This window comes from Sphaeramia orbicularis, chromosome 19, assembly GCF_902148855.1.
Source record: "Sphaeramia orbicularis chromosome 19, fSphaOr1.1, whole genome shotgun sequence".
In the NCBI taxonomy this organism is placed as follows: Eukaryota; Metazoa; Chordata; class Actinopteri; order Kurtiformes; family Apogonidae; genus Sphaeramia; species Sphaeramia orbicularis.
Window position 1 is genome coordinate 38,464,818 of NC_043975.1, and position 25,057 is coordinate 38,489,874.

The 25,057-nt window shown below is 37.5% G+C and overlaps 1 protein-coding gene across 1 annotated transcript in view; it reads left to right on the plus strand.

Annotated features, from left to right (window-relative positions):
- The window catches only part of LOC115439431 (protein shisa-9A-like), a 78,306-nt gene that overhangs the window by 22,526 nt on the left and 30,723 nt on the right, over nucleotides 1–25,057 (plus strand). The gene's annotated exons all lie outside the window — the stretch shown is intronic.

A 25,057-nucleotide genomic window follows, 5' to 3' on the forward strand; every position in this document is an offset into this window, starting at 1 on the left:
AAATCATTAGAGCTACGGACGAAGCAATAAAAGAATCATCTGAGTTAGGAAAACTGAATGTGAAAATACACTTTTTGTTATTAATAATTCCTATTGAAGCGCATTTGAGAAGCGATAATAATATTCATAAAACAGTATGTGCAGCTGTTAGAGTAAAAGAGTACAGGCCTTTTGGGAAATTCTTTATGTCACTGTTTTGGTTTCTAAAAAATGCCTCAGTTGTCCCTAGATATGCAATATAAATGCATTTAGACAATTTCTCAACAAACTCTTAATGGTACTCAGGACCTGTTGATTTATGCTAAATGTGTGCATGGTTTTCTTGCCCTTTCATTGGCTCCTGTGTTTAGCCTCATGCATCCAGTATATGCAAATGCACCATTTCAGTTCATTCTCATCACATCACAGGCAGCAGGCCCGTACTGTGTCTGTGCACAAAGCAACTTAATGAGGTTCATAATCCCAATGGGCATTACCTTATTGGAAAATCAGAGAGCTCATTAATATGGGTTGCCGCCCAGTAATGTACAGTATAATATGGTGCACTTGCCCTGTGATGACACATTCAACTTCTACTCCGGGATGTTATCATGTGGAGAAGTCCTTCATTCACATTTAATGCCTCCCTCGAGGGTCTATAATCATACAACTCTATACGTCTTTGCACACATGATAACCATCTCCAATCATTCAAGAAAAGCACTTTTTGCTGCTAAGGAGAGATGGCAGTTCCATGGAGTGCTAGGGCTGAGTAGACGGATAGGAAGTGGAGGGGAAAAGAGACAGATATGTGGTGGTACCTTCAGATGTCACTGTCAGCTTCAGCAGCAGGCAGCGATTGAATCAGTCCCCCTCAGGAATCAAGGGAAATGGAAGCAGAAGGGGCTCTGAAGCTACCTTTATTTCTGATATTCTGCTAGAGACGGAGAGCAGTCATACTTACCAAGACAGAAAGATAGGGACCCAAAGAGACAAATAAAGAGGGGGGGACAAAAATGTAGACGACAGAATAGGAAAGGAAGGAAAGATTGTGGTTAAGAAAAAAACAGACAGAGGAGTGACCGATAAGAGGGAATCTATACAGACCACTGATCCTCCAGATATTAAAGTGTGGAGGTGCATAACAGAGGATTCAGACGATGCTCTGCACTGCGTTTCCACTCCTAAAAAAAGGGCGTCATTCCTCTGTTGCATCAATGAGGCTTCGGCACTTTGACATTCATTTAGTCCTGAATCGTTTGGAAGCACCTTTGTATGTGCACAGTCCTCTGTTTGCAGCAGCATCTGCAAGTCTGTTACATGTCAAGTTCGAATAAACAGTATTGATGCGAATGTGGCAGGTGCATCGGTCTTGCATAGTTTACTCGCAGAAGATTAGGGGACATTGATTTTACCTTTCTGCTTGTAAAACAGATTTGACAGTGAGAAAGCTGTGGATTGGTAGATAGGGAAGCAGAGGATGATAGCAGCGAGGATGATGTTTGGTTATATGTACATGAATGGAACTGATGTGACCACACATGCATTGCAAATGAAGTAGAGGTGCTAGTAGAGATAAACTAGCTGTGAACTATTAACATTATCACTTTGGGGGAAAATAGTGTCTCTGGTTGGAGTCTGGTAAATGTGAGCCATCTGAGAATGACATCTTAGACTTTGGAATTAGAATTTTACAGACTAAAAATCAATAAAAAATAATCAGTTGATTAATGGACAGTGAATGAATTACAATTGAACTGGTTAAAATGTAATTAATGAATTAGGTTTAATTAAATTAAATATTGATTAAAAGTAACTTTAGCCTATTTTATGAAGTCACAGTTGCTTTTACCACGTGTTAATTCACCCCAGTCTCAGGTTTTTTTTTAGTGTCTATTCACATTATTGCACTGGAAAACAGTCAGAGCTGATATCAAGTCTTTGCCTCTAATCTTGTAAATAGAAAAGTGACTTTTTCAAACAGCTACATATGATACAAGTGGAGGAGAAAATTGCAGGTGTCATTGTCTAAATGAGCCATGTGTCATCATGAGCTGATCCCAACCATAACTTAATATATAATTTACAACTCATCCTGTATGTAGATTTTGTACAATGCGGAAGTCAAATCACTGGTAAAGGAGTATTTATTAACTGTAGTAATTCTACTTTTATTGTGTTACAGAATCTAAGTACCTTTTCCACTTCTACATAATTTAAGTCAACAAAAGTCTAATGCAAAATTCAGTAAAAGAGAGATGTTAGAGAAATTCATAGTTTTTTTTTTTTGTATATTTGCATTCTGAGCTAAAAACTTTGGGAATCCAAAAGTTTCACAAGTTTCTAAATTATTTACTTTCAGTTATTTTATGCTACTAATGTTTTACTTATACCTGGCTTGAAACAATGCACAGGCCTTTGTAAATTAGAAAATTATTTAAGAAGTGTGGCTATGCAAAGTCTTCCTCCTTTAAATTTTTCATTATTTCAGGAATTTTATAGGTCAAAATCCAATTCAAGTAATGTTTAAGCAGCACAGGCTCAAGTAAAATAAATGTCATCCTTTTGCTACATATCTGTGTCAAGTAGTGTAGTACTATTTTGCATGCATGGGCTTGAGCGTGAGCGCTTTATTCAAAGCTCAGTGTTTCTGCTCTCCACATTATTTCAGCATCCTATCAGATTTCATCCCACCATATCTGACTCATTTAGTCTAGCTGCTGTGTTTGTATTGATTTTAATCTGCACCCTCAATACATTCCCTCTGTCACCCGTTTCCTTTCCGCCCATCACATCCTCTTTCTCTCTGCCAGTTGTAGACATTGTTTCGTTCAGATCTGCGTCATCCATAGATCAACAGTTTAAAGCTTTAAATGATGTGTAATTCATTCAACACAGAACTGTCCATTCAACACATTAGATTCATGTGTGACTATCTAACCTGACCTGTGATATCTGCCAGCTGGAACATAGCTACACACCTATGCAACTCACACCATCTCAGTCTCTTTATTGGATGTGAAAATACACTACATTGTCATTTCTTAGCTAAAACATCTCCCTGGCCACGTACAGCATTGAGCATATTTCGGTATTAAAATATCTGCTTTTCCTTGATGTAACTATGAGGATTAATTAAAGCGGATCAACATTTTTGGAGAATATGCTTATTTGTCAGTCAAATATTGAGATACAAGAAGCAAAAATACTAAGAGCACGGGGAGGTAGCAGATCTACCCATGTTATCATCCTGAAATCAGCCACGTAATGCCACCCTGAGTACGTCAAACAGATCCATTTGCCATTTGACCATTTCACATATGATGATAAAGAACTGAGAAAGTTGATGAAGTTGAACCAAAGTTACGAGTCTTAAACAAACTGAGAAAGACAAAGTTTGGTGCTTGCTGATGTTAGCTTGTTAGCCCACTGCATCCACCCAACCAGTTCTTTATGGTTCAGCTCAAACAGAATAAGGAAACAAAAGAGCACCATTTGAAGCGATGCACTACTGTAAAAGGATCAGTAGCTCAAACAGTATTTATTAATTATTTATTAATTTGTGAAAATTTAAGACACTTTATATTCCAATCTACTGCACCACCCCTGCCTTACAGCATAGTAAACTGAGTTGAACTTTAACAAAAACCGAATTAAGTGAAATTCCATGAATGTGTTCTTGGTGCATTTGGGGGTTTCTGATTCTAAAATGTTTGTAGAAATTATATAATGAACATTTAACTCCCATGAGTGAATGTGACTATTCCCATAAAGAGCACGAAATAGCTTAAACTGTAGGTTCAGTGTGTAAGACTTAAGGGCATTTATGGGGATGTAACTGCAGAAATGGGATATGATATTTCTAATCATGTTTTCAATCATGTGTAACACAAAAATGAGAACTATTGTGCCTTTTGTTACCTTAAGATGAGCTGTTTGTACTGACAGATGAAGCGTTTGCCGATGAAGCTACTGCCTCTTCATCTAATGGAAAAAAGATAAACTTGTAGACTATTTTTCCAAAATCATGCTCAGGATATTGCCATTAAATTAGTCTTTATGGATCATTAAAGCTAACTTTAACTGCTTTTAATCAACTCAGAGTAAATAGCCTTTTGTATGTGGATGTTAAACGAGTGACTTGTTTGTCTTTCATTCCATCTACATTTTAGCACAGCAATTAAATTTGCAAACTGATGTCTTGGAAAGCAATCTCCATTTGTCATAAAGCATGACAGCAGAAATCCATGGAAGTAGCAAATAAGGCAGAGTGCCCAGCAAAGGCTGCCAGCATTCTTAGTAATAATTACTTTGATTATGTTTGTCTGTTAATGGTTTATTGATGTAAAAAAAAAATGCAGTATCTTTAACAAGACAGTTTGCCAGAAATTGAATGATTTGCAGCTTTTATGCAAGCCAGTGTTTGGTAGGGAGATTATCCTCATTATCTTCAGAAACATGTGTTTATATTGCACATCTGCGACCAGCTAGACATGTATCAGTATCAGTTCTGTGGAGAAAATCAATGTAACCACTATAGCTGCAACCGTCCCGAAGTGAGGGCTTTATTATCAAATGGTAGACTTATTAAATTTACAGCACATATAAAAATTTTATAGAATACTATTGGTTTGAATATCAAAATACAGTCAAGAAACTGCAGCACATACTACCTTCGCCTACCACCGCTCAGGCCAGAACCCTCATTACCTGACTCCTAAATTATGTATTGTTTGCATCGCCAACTGCATCTCCAGCGCCACGTTCACACTCCTACACTGTCTACCCATCTGTGTGAAACATACTACTCTGCACCTGATGGAATTCCATGACCGCTTCATCCCCCAAGCATGGCCATTGCTGCAGCATTTGTTAGAGCAGTGTGCTTATTTATTTTCCAGGATGATTTGCTAACAGCAGGTATAGGGCGCACAGGTTTACAGAGATAATAAGCAAGGGAGAGAGAAAGGATGAAGGGACCAAGTCAGAGAGCGATGGTTGCTAAACTCTGTTTTTATGGAGGATAATTTTCTTCCCCAGAAGGCAGTGATTGGCATTAATTACCTAACAGGTGCTAACAGCGATGAATCTCATAATTAACCAGTTTAGATTTTGTTCATTTGGGAAGACACAGGGATGAAACAGTGGGTGCAGAAATGTGTGTATGCCGTGTGTGTGTGTGTGTGTGTGTGTGTGTGCGCGTGCACATGCAAATGAGAAAATGAGTAAGGCATAAGGTTTGGGAACTACAACTACTACTGTGCATATATCATCCATATACAGTTAGTATGCATGCAAATGTGTCTGTGTTTGTGTGTAATCTGTGCATTCATTCTGTTCAGGGGTAGACACTGAGATCTGTCACAGTGAGGTCTTTCACTATATATATATATATATATATATATATATATATATATATATATATATATATATATATATATATATATATATATATATACAGGGTGGGGAAGCAAAATCTACAATGAACATTTAGTTATTTTTTCTCAGCAGGCACTACGTCAGTTGTTTTGAAACCAAACATATATTGATGTCATAATCATACCTAACACTATTATCCATACCTTTTCAAAAACTTTTGCCCATATGAGTAATCAGGAAAGCAAACGTCAAAGAGTGTGTGATTTGCTGAATGCACTCATCACATCAAAGGAGATTTCAAAAATAGTTGGAGTGTCCATAAAGACTGTTTATAATGGAAAGAAGAGAATGACTATGAGCAAAACTATTACGAGAAAGTCTGGAAGATACTATTAAAGAAGAATGGGAGAAGTTGTCACACGAATATTTGAGGAACACTTGCGCAACTTTCAGGAAGCGTGTGAAGGCAGTTATTGAGAAAGAAGGAGGACACATAGAATAAAAACATTTTGTATATGTAAATTTTCTTGTGGCAAATAAATTCTCATGACTTTTAATCAACTAATCGGTCATACACTGTCTTTCAATCCCTTTCAATCAAAATATTGTAAATTTTGCTTCCCCACCCTGTATATATATATATATATATATATATATATATATATATATATATATATATATATATATATATATATGTGTGTGTGTGTGTGTGTGTGTGTGTGTGTGTGTGTTGTAAATCATTAACACCAGAATACAGCAGTGTTACTGAACTGCATAAATAAATGTCTTTACACACTGAGGGTGTGACACAAAAGTGTGAAATACTGGCCCACTAATATTTTACATCAAAACTATTCACACCAGTGATGATGAAAGTTTGTAAAAAATTGCAACACTTGCTCAGTGAAAGACTTGAATATATTTGCATTAGACTGTTTAAGAGAAACAATAATGGATTCAACTTCTAGTGTAGTATGCAGTCTGCAATATGAGTCTGATCCAGAGTCCTCTGTCCAGTGGCCTGATTAAAAGACACACAGGCTGTACTCCATTCAAAGACTGCAGTCCATTCATATGACATTCATGTTACAAAAACTTCTAACTATCCTGATGGTCTAGCTGTTTGGTGGTGTTGCGCCACACATTTTTTTTTACTTACCAGCAATGTCTTTACCATTTGTGTGTCTCATATTAAATAATAATTGTTGTTGATACCTGACATCTGTTTCACACAAATGACTGGTTGGTGCCTTTATTCCTTTCCTTATTCCAAAAGCTGAAACATTTTGCCTTGTAATATTCACATTCTGCATGGAAGCACTTATACTATGTAGTCTGACTTAAGAAGCAGAGACACAAGATTCCATTCTATAGATGTAAATATGTCCCAGTCTTGGAATCTATGAAGGGAAACTAGAGTCTGATCTGTTTGGATTCTTGTGCATGTGTGCAATCAGTCATGATCTTCAACATCTTATCCATAGACTAGCAAATTATGACAACACTTGATAAGATCTAATATTTACTAAGTGTTAATTTTGTGAGACAAGTGACAGTTTGAGGTGTTGCAACAGGAGAGGTCCATTAACAGCAGCTTCACAGTCTGTCATGAAGCCAGACCACGGGCACATATTTTTAATCTCTTTTCTGTTTATTTTGTCAAAACCAAAGGACAAAATCACCATAGTCTTTGAACACATCACTAACATCTCATGTCATGGCCAAGAAATCCACAAGGCAAACTGTTATAAACATTATGAGAACATCTGATGACATCACAGAACTGACGCAAGTGGTTCATAGTGTTACAGGGAATTGGAGCATTTGGTAACTAGCGGCAGGTTAGCCATTACATTTCCAACTTCACTGAAAACAGAGTCAATGACAAATGTTCCATTTTTAGTCATCTAGCATCTTTCCCATCCCTTAATCACGAGCATGCAAATGTCTAACTAAGTATCTAACCATTCACCTTCAACTGTGATGCTACATGCACTTTAATACTGTGAGCTGCAAGTCTTGAATACATGTTTTGAGTAATAAAACATTCAGATTATGATTAAATGGCAGTAAATTATTACTAAATCTCAGATGAAGCTGACAGGAGACAAGGACATTTATTTAACAATTAGAGCTGAGATTTAATAAATGGCATGTGGGATCACTACATAGCCAGACCAATGACACTTTATTATGTGTTTGCACCCTAATAAATAACCCACCAATAGGACATTAGTAACTCCTTTATGAGGGTCCCTTTATTGTTACATGGTACCAGTTTACTTAAGAAAAAGTGTGGTAAAATTAGATCAGTAAATCAGTTTTCCATCTAATACAAACATTTAAAAGCAGTTATGTTTATCATAGTTTTCCCCAATACTCAACAGGTACAGCAAATCAGTTCAATAATCTCATTACTGTGAATTTCAATGTAGAGTTGTGACTCCACTGCCACTAGAAATACACAACAAGAACATGGAAAATATTTGGAAGAAGCTTTGTCCTGCTCAGTTATGTTGCTACAAACAGTTGAAATTACATAGTTCTCAGTGGGTATCGGTGGCTCTAATGTGTTCCAGGAAAGCTACGCCCACATAATCACAATGTCAACACAAGCTGGGGGACCAAACTGAATTACTCCATGCATGATGCAAGAAAAATCTTACATTTGTCTGTATAACCAGTCCAGTTCTGAGTCAAGTTTCTTTTTCTTTTTTTCTTTCTTTTTTTTTTTTTTTTACTGCAGCCAAATTGAGACAATGATAATGTCGGGCAGGTTAATTTAGACTTTGAATTTCAGAGGCTTACGCCATTCTTTGTGGAACTTGAGATGCTAGAGCCAGTACTCCAACAGCTAATCAACCCACATCAAAAATCACAGACTGTCTCCTAACATTTAATCACCCATCGACTTGCTAAAAATACTCATATACCAGACTTACATCATCCAAAATCATGCAGCGTATGACTTGTTTGAACGTGTCAAAAGCATAAGTTTATTATGCATGATTCACTTCTCTTGAATATAATCTGCCTTTCTAACCCTAAAACGTGCATTATTGCATTATATCAACATTTCTTAATATATGTACAGTATATTCATATTAAAGTATAGTACTACAGCCAGTACTATGTCTTTCCTCGACAGGCAGGAGGTGGCTGTGCAGGATGGTGGCTACGCAAAATCCAGGGCTGGTTTGGGTGTAAAATCCACACTAAATGATGCATTTCAAACCCTACTTTCCAGAATACCTCAAATCTACTGCAGCCCTACTATATTTATATATACAGTTGCGGAAAAAAATATTAGACCATCAAAAGTCATCAAAAACAATGGTTATGTAATCAAGTACTAACTCCTGTGTGTATCATGTGACTAAAACAGACAGAAAAGAAAACATGGAATGCCTAAAAGCACTGTTTTTGGCACTACAATACCATAGATATTGATGTAAGAACTGAAGTGATTTTGTTTATTCTCAAGAAAACTACTGAAAATGGACAGATATCACCTCTGAAATTAAACTCTTATGAGCTATTTTTGGTGTTATCATTATATTTGTCCAAACAAATGTACCTTTAGTTGTACCAGGCATTAAAATGAACAAGAAATTGAAGAAAAAAAGGGTGGTCTAATAATTTTTTCCACAACTGTATATCAATGATTGTTTGAGACTACAAAAAATATCTTTTGTCTTCTCAGATCTATTCACACTACATGGCTATTTCTCTTTGCACAAAATCCAAATAAATTAAAAAAGCTATATATTAAGCAGCACTTCTTAACTTTCCAGTAGACACTAACCTGTTTTTTTTGTAAAAATGATTCTCCAAACTGTTAATCAATTATCAAGATAGTTGGGGATTTATTTTAAATAGAGGCACATTATTGATTCAGAACCATTGAGATTATGTAAATGGGTGCTTCTTTGAAACTGGTGCCTAAAAACAGGACAGAGGGGCTAAAGTCTGAGAAACTATTTTTCAGATAAAATACATTTTTATATTATACTTTATACAAATATCTGCATGTAACATGGTAAAAACAACACAAAAATTATGTGCTACTATTTTTTCAAATATCTTTTTATTCTCTTGCAGGTGCATTTTGGGAATCGAGCTAATTATGCAAGGCAAAGTGTTTGACAAAAATGATTGCTGTTGCAAAATCACTCCAGATTTATTTGTGTTTAAATGGGCAGGTTCCGCATGTATTGCCAGTGGACACAATAGGTTACACATGAAACCTGGAATGAGACTGAGATTAAAAAAAAATGAAAAACCTGCATGTCTGGATTAGAAAAACCACTAGGATCGTCAAATTTAACACAGTGTCTTTATTTATAGCACTATATTAGCACTATATAACATTTACAGCCATGTGTTCCAGATCAAATGCAGTGACACCTAGGTCCTGTTTTTGGTCCCAGTAGTTTATTAAAAAATCATTAATTTGTGGATGGCTCAGAGGAAGAGTATAATTTTTTTGCATTTATCTGAGGTCATTATTAGGTACATCCTGGGGGGAATATGTCTAAATTTCTCTTTTATTATTGGGTCTAAAAAGCTGGTACCAAAATGAACCCACTTTCATAGAAGCACCCATATATGTGGAACATTTTATTCTTTCCGTTGGGTTGTAACTCAGCACAGTACATGTGTGTCCCCTCTATGCTTTTGGCTCAGGGCTGTAGGTTAGGTTTTGAGGGCTACTGGCAGTGCATACATACCTAGCGGCATAGGGTGGTGGGGTCGTCCATATGGGGATTTCCTTATGACCCGCTTCTTACCCCCATGCTGTTACACACAAGCCTTTTCTCGCCTGCCTGCCTTCTTTCTCCACTCTGCAGCATCCATCAAGCAGAAGGAGGTGTCTTTGTCTGCTTGCACTGGTTCCTTCACACTCCCTGTTGCCAAGACACGGAGTAGCACAGAAAACGAACAGTTACGCTGCCACTCTGCAGGACAATTGCCTTGCACGGACACATGAACGCTACGCCATAATATTCTGATGATACAGATTCATGTGGCTCAAACAACAGTGCACAGAGGAACAAATGAAGTCAAATGGAAAGCAGCTCCTGACTGTTGCACAAATGGGTGCATGATTTGCAAACATACGAGAATGATAACGCGTTTGCACATGCACTCAGTGAGCACATAGTGGATACTCACATGCATCAGTGCATACGTGCAACCAATTCTGTTGTTCTTTGCACAATTTCTTTGGAGCCACTGTCTTTCTCACAGGCACATTCACACACTCAACACAATGACGCACACTCACGCTGTACACACTCAGTTTTCCTGCTTACAAATGGAGGGAGGCAGCTGGTCTTTCTTCACTAACCTACTTTTTTCTTTTCCCTCTCCTTTTTTGTTCGCTCGCATCTTTAACTCTCAAAGGGAGTATGGATGTCTTGCTTGAGTCGATTCCTGCAGCACCGACCATCAATAAGCACCCCGTTTAGTTTATATTGCTAATAAAAGAATGTCACTGAGGCATCTTTGGAGATGAATAGACAGGTCCTGGGGTGGATTGTGGGCTAGCAGGCTAATCTGTCCCTCTTAGTGCAGATATCCCTCTGGGCCACTCTGAAGTTCCTGAAATAATATTCCTTCTCTTCGAAATTCTACATCTTTCATGACAAGGAGAAAAAGCAGGGTAAAGGTATCAGATGTCCTTGTGGATATTTGTGTGTTTTGTGTATAGTGGTGCAGTGAAAGTGTGCTGACCTGCTCCCTCCCTCTCTCTTTAAGCTAAGGCAGAGAGAAGCAGACAGATAAATACTCTTCTGCTTTTGACAACAGATGGACTGAGGGAGCAGAGGATAGAGAGAGAAGAGGGGGAGGCACAGAGAAAGAGACGACAGATAAACAGGTACACAAATAAACAGGCAAACGGATAAGTGTGTGTTGCCTACCATGTGCTTCTATCAGACAGGCATATGGCAGCGACGCAGAGACAGAGCTAGAGGGAGAGAAGAGCTCACTCCAAACACCTCTCAATCTGACTGTGTGATAGCCTTTCTCCCTCCTTAGTGTTCTGTTCCTGCATAAAAGCACGAGCCACATCTACAATAAAGCACCCAGTCACATTCAGTTTAGGCTAATTATACTTTCGCAGCCCCCCCTCCACACACACTGAAAACAGATCTAAGCGACACATTCTGATTCTGGAAACCAGCAGCCTTGGGGAAGAGAAAAAACCTTCAGTCAGATTACCCCCAGTGAGCGAACAGAAGGCAAAATCTGTGTGTTTTTAGCAAAAGGAGGAGACGAGGATGAGTTGGATTATACACCTCACAGATGGAGCGATGTGCACGATGTGATTCTGCCTGTCCAGCACCGATGTGTTTTGATGTATTGGCTATTGGACTGGAGAGACACAAGGGATACTTGTAGAGCTCTGTTTGCACATGGTTTTAAAAGGTGTCTTTGGGTGATCAGATCAGAAGGACAGCAAACAACCAGTACGGCGCATAATGATCTGATGAATCAAACCACTTGCTGAGGTGTTCTGAGAAGCATTTGACCCAAGTGTTAACCTCCAGGGCTAAAACGTAAAGTGTTTAAACCTGCATTTCTTTGAATATTTACTTAACCCATAAAGACCCAAACTTCCACCGATGACCAAAACCATCTACTGATTTAAACTGTTTAATATCTGTTGACCCGCTAATCCTATCAATACGTGTAAATAAATGGTGTAAAATACAGTTTGTCATCTTTTCATGGTCATCAGACATGACCCATTTGGACGTTCAGAGGCTCCGTAGTGAACATGGAAACACTGTCATCTTCTACAACATTGATTCACCAGTAAAACCTATGGAGTTTGATCAATAAATGGAGACACTTGGGTTATGTTCAGTTAATGATATATTTTGCTGAGAGTCACTTCTTCTTCAGTTTTCTCTGTTTCTGATACAATAACCCTCGACTTTCTCTGAGCTTTTGTGAACATCTACATGATCAGTGAATTAAATATAGGAAAATACCTGATTTATACTTATAAATAAACAAATACAGAGCATCATATTAGAATAAATGATGATAAATCAGTTAAGAAAGGTTAAAAATTCATTTGGGAACTGGCACAAAAGTGACACTGGGTCTTTATGGGTAAAGGAGGAGTGTACCTATATTCCCCCTCAACAAAATATTCATCTCTGTGATAACATTATATTACACTGAGCTGCATTCATCAGAGACAAAGGCCACACAATGGATAAGAAAATTGAAAAAACAAAGAATTTGAATCCAATAATAATTACTCACATTTATATCTCAAATATGAAATATGAAAATGAATAGAATTGCAAGAAATATTTTAGACACAGCACCTTTAAACTTTATTATACTGTATATTGTGTTGTATATTTTAATTAAACATAATATATTGGTACTGGGGAACATAGGGCTGACCAAACTTAGGGCTGGCTCCACAAATGAGTCAATCCCCATAGTTTACACCCAACTTTACAACAGAAATAAACGTGTCTACTGCCTGCTCAAAAAAAACCAATTTTGATCTCTAGAGCTAATTTCCCAGTTCATGACAACTGTACGGGGGTGAATCTTTACATAACTCACTCGTTTCAATTATCACGAACAAGGCTTGAAATTCTGCATAATGGGAGGCATGACTGCTTTGAGTGACAGGTGGGTGGGTGCCATCTGTCTGTGTCTGCCATGTGGGCTTTGATTGACAGCTAGCTTTGGTGCTCAGTTGGACTTTCAGAGCTTCTGTTTATTGAATAACCCCCCCCCCCCCCCATAGTTGTGTTTCAGGAGCTACACTAACCAGATTGTCAGTGGGGTCTGCGATGAAGTTTAACAGTTCTTAATTACAATGTGTCAGTGAACATTACTTCGATCAGCTAATGCTAGCATTCATTCATTCATAATGTATTATATTGCTAATTAATACAGCAAGCACTCATTACTGTGTTTATGCATTATGCAAAGTTGACATTATTGCTATGAAGAACAACTGCATGTGTTTTTCTAATGGCTGAAATTAGTCGGTGGTGTTAGCATGGTAGTCAATGTGAGTTTTATTTACAGTAAATTGAAGACCCTGGTGCTAAAAGTACTGAAGTCACATTTTTGGACAATTCAAGTTGAGCATACAAACATGTTGTATTTGTTTAGTCCACCCTATAATAAACTTTCCCCGCCCCCCCGAAGGGGAGGCAAGGGATATAGTTTTTGGTTTGTTTGTTACCACTCTAGAAGCAAAACTATTGGCTCATTTCATACCAAACTGGGTTTATAGATTGCCAATGACCCAGAATAGAACTGATAACATTTTGGGCAAAGTAGGTCAAAGTTCCAATTTTTTTTATGAATTTTTTTTCCCATTTACTTATAATGGGCGAAATTTCAAATGCCTATAAACACGTCAAATTTGTTTCAATTTGCTTCAAACTTGGCACATATATAGAGGCAACTGATATGCTGACATCAGCACAGGCATAGACATGATGACGTCAGCTGGATCGATGCCAAAATAAGCTACAATATATGCGAGGTGCGGTGTTTGTTGTGCCTGGCAACATTTGTTAATAGACTTTTTCTGTGACTTAAGTACTTTTAGCACCAGGGTCTTCAGTTAGTGTCAAATTCTTCCCATCATCACCCTCTTGTTGAGACAGAAAGCCAAAGTCCCTCTCCTTCCACTATGCATCATGTGACCAAACTTTGGAAAATATACAGCAATCAGTGGCAAACAACAGATAACTTTTTGATCCTCTTTGAATTGTGTCACTATTTACACATATGATGTGCATCAAATTAAAAGATCATTTCATGAGCAACAAAACTAGCGGTTTGTGGCAAATATTGTAGAGAAACACCTAGTTGCATGTGAACACTAAAAATGGCCACTACCTTGGCACTGCAGTCTTCAACAGTTAGGTGAAAAAGTATTGAAAGAGACAAAAATGACACAAACCCAGTCATGTTGATGCTGCAGAGATATCTTCAGCGACTCTGAATATAGCATGGAAAGACAACATCCCGTCAAAATCATCTCCATGATGCTGTGATGTGTAACCTTTCTATTTACAGATTTTTAGACTTTCTTAAATAAATTATCTTCTCACCGTGCCTTCCTCCAACTATCCAAAGACATGCATCTTAATAGGTCAACTAGTCAATCGGTGTCACCCATATGTGTAAATGTGAGAATGAATAGGGATCGTCTGGACGTCAGCTCTAAAATGAACTGGTAACATGTCCAATGTTGTACCCACCTTCACCCACTGAGGCATCCACGTGACCATCTCAAGGACTAAGCAGTTCAGAAAATGAATGAATGAATGAATGAATGAATGAATATGTAAATGATGGCAGAACAGGATCCTAAAATGTCTAGTTTATTGCTTGTGCCTACAATACAATTTTTTTTTCAAACAAAGGTCACATGAGACACAACCTGAAGGGATGGAACATCAGGGAATTTATTTCCAAAAAAGAGTGGTCATAGAAGTGGTCTACCATCTACAAACCAATGGATGACATCACAGAGGCTTTGTCTATCACTTATTATAGTCTATAATTTGATTGACAAGTCTTGAGTTCTAGACAAGTTCTTTTTTTTTAATTCAAACATTACAGGGAGAGTAAGTAGTGTATATGTGTGGTTTTGTGTAAAAGGAGGTTTTATGTATGAATATGATCAGGTGGATCTACATTTTTCCTAACAGGAATAGTGCCAATGTAATATTTAAAAGCCAGTATATTCGGTGGTAGGTTTAAGGCTCTATGGCTTTTACCACTACTACAGTTATATCACTATTGGATGACATGTTTGTGGCATTTAAACCTATTTAATGACTTCAAGGCTTTATAAGATGTTGTAATAATCACTTGTAGTGTTCACTTATGTTTAAATGAGCAAAAACACATTTTAAAATCAATAAACAGGGGGCGTAAATATCAGAATTGAAAGACTGCAAGACAAACAAATGGCATCTGCTGCCGATGATAAGTATCACATTATCGAGCTGTTGTGAAAGTACTTAACAAGGGGCTATTTGTACTGTTCCTCTCCATAGTCCCAGACATGCACCTCGAAGGCTTTTCTTTGTTCCTCAAACAAAAAAGCCTGTTAATTGCAGTCTGGGATTGATTAGATTGTTCAGTTGCTGTGTGAACTGCACACAGCTTAAGCCCCCTCGCATTTAACTCCCTGGTTCACCTGAATTCAGCAGTTATTGTTGTGAATTTCTCATCCCGCTGCTGCTGGCCACCCGACTGTGGAGGGATCAGCGAGGGAAAATCTGCCTCCTGCCCCGTCTGTGTCTTTGAAGGCCAAGAAAAGCCCCTCACAGCTGTGCTCCAGCACCTAAACCTGCCAGGGATTGAGCCAGGGGGCCAGGTGAAGCAGATTACAGCTTTTAAACATAAAGCTTCTCTTCGGCAGAGCCAGAGGAGCAAAAGGCAGGCAGCGAGGAAAGACTCTGAGGTTACATTTAATTAAAGACTATCAGCGATGAGAATCCTGCCTTCAGCCTGTCTGCTTTGTGTTAATAGAGGCAGCTGAATTAAGAATTAAGAATTAAGATGATATCATATTAGGCTCATTTAATCATCAGATATCTGCCAGTTATGTCACAGTTAAGGTTAGGGTTTGTTAATATGATGGCTGTTTTTCTCAGGCAAATGAACAATAAACTCCTTGAAATTAACCCATAAAGACCCAAACATCTACTGTCGACCAAAAGCATCTACTGGTCTAAACTGTTTTTAATAACTGTTCATCCTACCATATCTTATCAATGCATGTAAAAAAAAAAAAATGGTGTAAAATACAGTTTGTCATTATTTCATGGTCATCAGACATGATCCATTTGGATGATCAGAGGCGCCATAGTGAACGTGGAAACACCGTCATCTTCTACAACATTGATTCACCAGTAAAACCCATGGAGTTTGATAAATGACAGTGGATGGAGAAACTTGTTTTATTTTCAGTTAATGACAGACTTTACTGAACATGTCACTTTTTATTCACTTTTTTCTGTTTTGTTATAATCTTTAAATTTGCTCTGAGATTTGATGAACATGTGCATGATCAGTGAATTAAATATAAGAAAATAGATGATTTTATTGAAAAAATGCAAAATGCAGAGGATAATTTTGTAATAAAATGGTAATAAATCATTTAGGAAAGGTTAAATAGAGAGAAAAATGTATTTGGGAACTGATGCAAAAGTCACACTGGGTCTCTATAGATTAAATGAGATATTGGGAACTAAACTTTACCTTGATCTTATTGTAAATATTAGTGCAGTGATGAATGACCCTTTCTTGACTACATATGTGTTATTTTGTAAAACCAGTGCTTAATGTAAAAATTTGCATTTTCTCTCAGATCTTTCACACTCTGAATCAAAACTAGATCATTTGTGCAACAAATAAATTATCCCCTAATAAATTATGTAATACTTTGTGTGTTAGCTGATTACTGTTGTGTTACTCAAGACTTTGACATCTTTTCACAGATGTAGTTTACCATAAATTCTGTAAAGCCCTGTGAGATGACGTTGTGATACTGGGCTCTACCAGTAAAATTGAACTGAACTGATAAAAGAGCTCTGTTAATGCTCCATGTTGTTTAGGGCCAGGCTAGAACATGCAAATGAAGGAGAAGGATTCGTCTCTAATAATGACCTTTTTTCTTTTTTTTTTCTCTGCTTAAATATCAATATGAAGATATTGCAATATAGAAAATATTGTGGGTGGAAACATGATTGTAGTGCTCTGAATGTAAGAGAATATATGAGAACTTTTTACATTCAGTTAATCCGGTTAAAATTCACAGACATTTTTGTAAACACATAAATTGCGTTATTTCTACATTTGCTGTTATTGCAGTATTCTAAGTTTGTTGGTGTGTTGATTGATCTGTTAGTAGAGTTATGATCTCCCAAAGAGACTGTAATGTTATAATGTTGCTTTTCTTCTGAATCAAATGGTCATAGAGGACAAACCCACTGAAGTCCACATAAGCTCAAAGGGCCACTATGGCCTATCTACATGTGCCTAAATGAAGGTTATGTAGGAGTCTGTTTTGTGCTGGTAGCTGGTTTTAAGGTATTGTTAGCTGACTTCATTACTGAGCTAACTTAAGTCTCTGACAAGAGTCTGTATTATGATTTTTTTTTAATTTCCGGTGTGATTTGTTACTGTGCTGGAATTGTCTTCTGCTGATCTACACCAGCTGCAGTGTGTAACAATAGATTATCTTAGAAATGCAGTCAGCTAATGTCAACAAGTGCTCCCGTCGCAACCCAAACAAGTCTACATAAGTGCATGAAAAATCTTGCATCAAAAGTTATTCTCTCTTAAAATCAGTATTTTCAGTGTAATGGCCTAATAATGTCTATAAGCCATTTTTGCTGCCAGGTTTTGCCAAGATGTAGTTAATAACACATGTAGCCAGCATCAGATGAACACGCTATCAGGGACTAAAATAAATGACCGTAATTCTGGGCAAGTAAATATTTGTTTCAAAGTTAAACCAAGCATCATATTTATGCTATTATAGGTAATTGTAAATGACCTGTTCTATTCACACCAGCTCTATCAGTTATTACACAGATTTCATAACTGACACGTGGCATTTCCAGGGAAATTGATTTGGACATTTGCATTCCTTCATACAGCTCCATGTAACTCTCAGAGAATTTCAGGGTAGCATTGCTTGCACGAATGGAGCTTCATATTCTCTAATTAACAACAGGCATCCTTCAGTTTTAATCACACGTCTTGCTTTAGTTTTGTCTCCACAAATACCGTAACTACCTGACAAGCTCTCAGAACTGTTGGAGAGCGGTGTCCTGCTTGTCTCTCTTTGGTGGTATCTGGGTCGGCACTGCTGACATGTTGTCAGTGGTGTCAGCCCCCTGTAGAGACACACATCATTATCATCATCCTCTCCCACTGCTACCCTCCCCTATCTGCCTGTCTCTGTCGGCCTTGCATTGTCTCTAGCAGTGTGTTGTCTACAGCTCATGGACCAGTAGTCCCGCTGCTGACTCACAACGCTATAGAAAAAAAAAGGGGGCGGGGGGGGTTAAGGAATATCCAGCCAAAGACAAAGACAGAAGGAAACACAAAGGACAAAATTACTTTTATATCTGCTCCCCTCCTTATTACAATGAGGCCATGACTTTAAAATGGGGCATTTTTCAATGAGACAGAAGATCATTGAGACAAACAATAGGCCCAGATGTTATTGCAGATGCTCTGTTTCCTTGAGTGGTGCTTCATCATCATGATGAATAAGGGCTCGTCTTTTGTCAATCATGTGCTTTAGTGGAGCAGGTATTTATTCTTGTGTTTTCTGTGTCTGCCTGTCTCCCTCTCTGTGGCCTGCTGACTGATGAGCCCTGTCACAGGGAGGAACACCCAGTCTGTAGCCACCGGAGACGACTGCCCAAGGCTTTTAGCAAATAGCAACCGGTGACATAAACCTGAATTCTAATCATCTGAAATGTGAGGGAAAGGTCTGCTTACAGTTACTTAAAGTCAAACTCAACCCTAATAGTGACTGTAACATTTGCAAAGTATACTCAAAAATGCAGACCTGGTAATTATTAACATTTATATATTTTACGCTTATAAAATTTGATGATTGATGATGTATACCATTTAAGTTTTAAAAACCATAAAGGTATAAGATTTAGTGGGATTCATTTGCAGAAATGGAGTGTCATAGTTGTGACCTGACCCAGTATCAGTGTCATTAAATCTTACAGCATGCACCTTTTAAGGGGTTCAAAATAATGAGACAAATATAAATTAAGACCCTAGAAGTTATGAATTCATGCCAATTTCATTTAAAGTTTCAGTGTGTAATATTTTCAGGGGTTTAAGGGATCTACTTACAGAAATGGGATCTAACAGTCATGATGTGTATGTTTTCATTACTCCTTAACTGCTTGAAAATATGACTTCATATGAAGCTTTTTTTTATATATACATAGAGGAAGTGTGTTGCTGTTTCCAGAGTTTCCTCTTTTCACATACTCATTTTTTTTCCATTTTATAACACATGGTATCAAGGTGCATCACTGTCACCTACTATGTTTGAATGAGGAGATGAGTTGATACCTGGGGAGTGCTGTTATATCGACCTGACATGGATTTCAGTCGGTATTTGTTGATATCAGCCAATATCTGTATCACCAAACAACATGTCTCATTGCCAGTGACAGTGGCATTTATGTGACATTTATATTTATGTGTTATCTTAAAGATTTTTCATAAATTTATGTGTTTGAACCTGTGTTCAATCAAAGATGATGTGATGAAGAACTGAAAGACTTAGTAAAATGGTAATTATTTGTACATATTTTTAAGATTTTGTTGTTAAGGGGGAGATAAATAACAAAAACAAAATAAAGAAACAGAGCATAACATTGATATTGGCTATATTATTTGGGTAAAGTCCAAAATGTCATCATATCCCCGTAATTGAGTTTGGGGGATATAAGAGTTTTACCCCGAACGCTGCCACAACTGGATCTGTCGGATATCCTTGGTGTGAACGCGCTAACTAAGACAGATTTGGTTGGATTTCTTATCCCTTGAAAACCAACATAGGAGACCCCTAGTGGAAGAACCCTATCGATTTCAGCTTCTCTATGAGTATGATAAGTCATCCAAATGGGGGTGCTTTAGTTGAAAATCAGTTTTTTGGTCATATATCAACCAATAATAGGTCGGTTGAGATCAAATTTGGTTCAAATTGATCATCTTACAAATGTCCATTTTCTCGCTACCATCCAGAGTTCATATGGCGTCATTTTCATTCACTAGATGGAGTTTTGTGGGGAAAAATTGGTTCTCTGACAATTATTCTGCCACTATCAGGTCGATGTAGCTCAAATTGAGTTCATATCAATTGTGTAACAATTATCGTGGATAGATTTATATATAGCAGAGGATTGGGAGGATTTCAGGGATATACCTTTGCTGCTGGCCCCTGACAGCATAAGGCTTGTTTTAAATATTGATATTGGCCAACAATTTTATCATTGGTGTATCCCTATTTCATTAACCCTTTCATGCATAATGGTCACTCCAGTGGACAGTTATTCTGCAACTGTTCTCTTGTATATTCATGGGTTTTGTTGTTTTAATTCCATATCAGCCGACACAGTGGATGCTCATGCATCATCCCATACACTGTAGTTCATACCGTTAGTGTAACTTTGCTGTTCTTCATAAACCTGATCTGCAATAACATATTTGAGTGGAAATCAGTTGCTTTTTATTATTATTATTATTATTATTATTATTAGACTGTAATTAACAATATGTTTTGGGGTTTTTTTATACAAAAAGGGTTTTTTTGCAAATTATCTGTTAAAATGTGAGAAAATATCTGATTAGCTGCATTAAAAATGTTTTTCTTTCATAGTTTTCACACATTATACCAGTAAATATGTTTCTTTACTTCAAATATTAAACGCATGGTTTTCAGCGGAGTGGACATTTTTGCAAGTCCATGAAAAATAGGTTCACAAATTTTTTTAATTGCATTGTTTTTTTAATGCCTAGAGGAAGAAAAACAGGAAAAAAAAGAATCTTGATTAAGGCTCTCATAATTCATGCACGAAAGGTTAAACTAAACTGCTACTGACTGAACTTGTGCTGTCCCCTGCATTGATGACAGTGGGGAGGTATATAGTTGGATGCATGGTGAAACTTCCCCACTAAATGCCACTAAATATCAGAGGTTGAATCATTATTAATTAAAATATTTTTCAGTGTAGTCATTTGAAGTCAAACTACAATGTCTCCATCAATTTAAGTTATTATTGTACCACAAACCAGATTAGATTAGATTAGACAGAACTTGCAGAGCCCTCAGGAAATTAAGGAAATTAACCATAATGTTTCCTTGTTTAAAATACAATCATTTGGTACCTAAACCTAACCAAGGATGGCACTTTTGTTTGTTCCTATGTTGGAGTTAAGTAAAGTTGGAAATCGAGTATTTTGTGCCTTGATGGTCACTATATCTTCACAGGTATAAATCTAAGGCTCAGATATATGCTCCCCTGTCATCTGTTAACCAATACTTGTCTCTGCTGTACAAACAATGAGAGCAGAGATTAATGTGGTGTACTACCTGGTGTTCTCCCACACATCTTTCAGCATTCAGTGATGCACAAGACTTATGATTTTAAGTGTTTCTTAAACAGGTCTTGTTTTCTGTCAGTGTTATTTTGCATTTCATTTGCACAAACGCCCTTCATGTGCGAGCTGCTTCCATCCACTGAAAGCCATGAGGTGGATTCCCTTTAGCTTACAAGGAGGAAGCTGGTGGGAGTGACACATTATAATGCTGGTACGAATGGTGTCCAGGTTCGGAGCTGGATCCAAAAATCAAAGAAAACTTGTCAATTATAAAGTAGAAGCACTGTGAAAAGGTTAGGGAGTCCCGTTATGGTCTGAGATATTTCCTGAGCGTTTTAAAGAAATCTGAGTGATATCTTACAATAAATTCACTGACAAGGTAACAATGTCCCGTGAGACCCGAATCAATGCATTGTCCTCAGACGAGACAATGCAGGAAGGAACCAGTGGTTGAATTCTGCTGCAAATGCTCCATTGTGAATAGGAGAGGTGAAAAAAGGAACAATAGCAATCGATAGCACTTCAAAATGAGAAAGGTATGACGGAAAGCTCTAATCACGAAAAGGGTGCATCAGAAGTCATTGTGCTCTGAAAGACTCAGGGAGGAACAATTAAGGGTAGATAAGCTATTCTGCTATCATTCCCTGCCGCTATTTCCCATGAAAGACTTTTTCAATAATACAGTTTCTCTGCGCTGCACCTCCTATCTGTTTAATGGTCAGCCCTCATGAGAATACCTCCGAGATATGGGATCTTTTTTGGAATACAGTTGACTGCACACCTTTCTCTCTCTAGCACATTTTCTGTATTTCTCTCGAGCATTTCACCACATTCTCTCTGTTGCACACCCCCTTCTGCGATCGCTCCCGCTATCTCTTCCTAAATGGGAGTTTACTGATGTGCTAATGAGCGAAGACAAAGCTAGCAGCATATGGTGATGATAATGAGATGAACAATGTTTGGAAAACAAGGCCATATATAAGGCTGTGGATCTGACACATTGCTTTGGAACACTGTCGTGCACCCAAACTCATACAAAAGCCTTACGGCTAAGCCACATGAGATATATTATTCATGTCCGTGCACGCCCATGTCTTTAAGGCACTGTTTCCAGGCAAACAGATAAATGGCTGCACCACAGAAATTCATTTAATATGCACATACTCTAAGATTCCTTCTAGTTTTTCTATCTGGCTTTAACGCCCACTTCAGTTGGTCCAGATTTTTAAACTGTTCAGTTTGATGAGACCCAAATTTGCAGGTGTGAAACCTTCCTTAAAACAAAGAGTGGCTCTGTGATCTGACCAAAGAGTTGATCTCGGTCCAGGTGAGACTCAATCACCTTTTGGCTCATTTACAGGGTGAAAAGGGACTTTTTGGGTGGTCAGACCAATTAATGGGAGGCAACAAAAGAAAAACAAATAGAAGGTGGAAGAAGACAGGTAGAGATGGAGCACATTTTGGTGACAATGGCAGGACATGGTAGTTAACTTCCAACTTTGCAATGTGAAAGGCAAACCATTTCTATTTGTGTAAACCAAATGTATTCAACAAAAAAAACATGACCCTCAGTTTGAACTTTCAGATCAGAAACATCCATAAAATGTGACTAAACAGCAACAGCACACAGTAGATGATGCCACTGTAAGCAAGCGTTGAATTGTTGGATCATCATCACATTAGCAATATTGTTCTTTGAAATGAGAGCAAAAAACACAATATTATTGTCACTGTGAAATAATATTCCATGACCTTTTTGTAAACATAACCAATACTGAAAATAATTATTTAAAAAATGGAAATTTGAAGCCTGTGTTTGCCCCATTCACATCCCACATCAAGATTTTACTTAATTATTAAAAAAAAAATAAAAAATTCTGTGCTTATGCTGTGGGTGTAAATAGCTAAAAAGCTGCTGTGAGGTTTTTCTCACTGTGGAAAACCCCAATATTTTAATATGCAAATACAACATACTATAGCTGTAAAGTTCACTACTTCATGACTTTTGAAGGACCTCTAAAAGCTGCACTCTCATATGGTTTGCACTCATTCAGGCTGCAGGCATCAGGGTCAAATACTTTCTGTGTGTGAGCTCTTTGGCCCTTACACTTCAAACCTGCCTCCCACTGCTGACAGAGCCAGCAGGTTCCGAGCACTCGGACATCTGTTCTCCTCCCGCTGACTGTCTCTGTCAAATTCAAGCACACTTTGTTTAAACACCACTGCTTTCCCCAAACTTTAGGTCAGCACCCAAAACACATTCTACATATTGTAAATAATACATTGCCATCATATCATTGTCAGTGGAATTGTTTATTTCTTGTGTCTGTTAGTTGGTGAGTATTGTGTTGCAGGCTATAGCTAACATTACATGTTCTGACAACTGCACTGTACACTGGACTAGCATTTCAAAACAAAATGTATTCTAGATTTAATTAAATTCATCTTTGATTGAAAATTGATTTTACTAGTGATGAACCAGAAGATTCAGACAATTTCTTACTATAAGTTCCAAATGAAATATAAGCTACACTTCATTGATTTAAAAAAGAAAGAAAGAAAATAACAGCTCCACAAATCGTTTCCTCAAAAGCTTCGAATATTTTACATTTCCCTTCTGTCTGATCTAATTGGCAAGCTGTACTTAAGGAACTGGCTAGCCAACTTGAAGTAAACATAAAAATAGGACCAATGGCCCTGTAGCTTACCGGCCAAATTAAAAGCTTTGGGAAATGTATCCAGATGCCATTTATTATCACCCAGTTATGTGTATTTATTATATTACAGAAATAGCCCATGTTTTGGTCATATTCCAATCTGATCTGTAAAAAATTCAAATTCCAACTTGATATCATTGATACTTACTGATTTATTGTATCAATCCACTTCCTATCTCTTATAATGGGAAAATTTTTCAAAGTCGCACCAAATCCCGAATCAGATCCGGATCCAAATAATTTCACTAACTTTTGTTGACATCATCATATAGAAGCTGTTTTCCAAGTTTGAAGTCAATCAGAATTGTAGTTTCAGAGAAGAAGATGATTGAAATTTTTGTAATGGGCGACAGACGACAGACGACAGACGACGACAACAGACGACAGACGCCGCTGCCGGATGCCACATGACAACAATAGCTTACGGCCTGTCGGCCGGTAAGCTAACGAATGATAACTTTTAATCTTTCACTTAGCAATGATGTTATGACTAAAAATGCAAGTTTTAGTCTTGAGGTATAAACACATCTCAGGGTTGGGGTCTTCAAAAGGAGCCCAAGCTCTGATCTATCTGAATGGAGCCTACGGGTGAAGTTGCTGACTTCACTGAATAAACAACTATTGATTTCCTGAAAAGTGCTGGTTTTATAACAATTAGATGACCTCTGTGATGATCTTCAACATCTTATCTATTGACCAACACATGAAAATGGCATCTGAGAAGATCTAATATAAATAAATAATCATACTGTGAGACAAGTGACAGTCTGAGGTGTTGCAACAGTCAAGGTCCATTTACGGCAGGAATCCACTAAGAAATC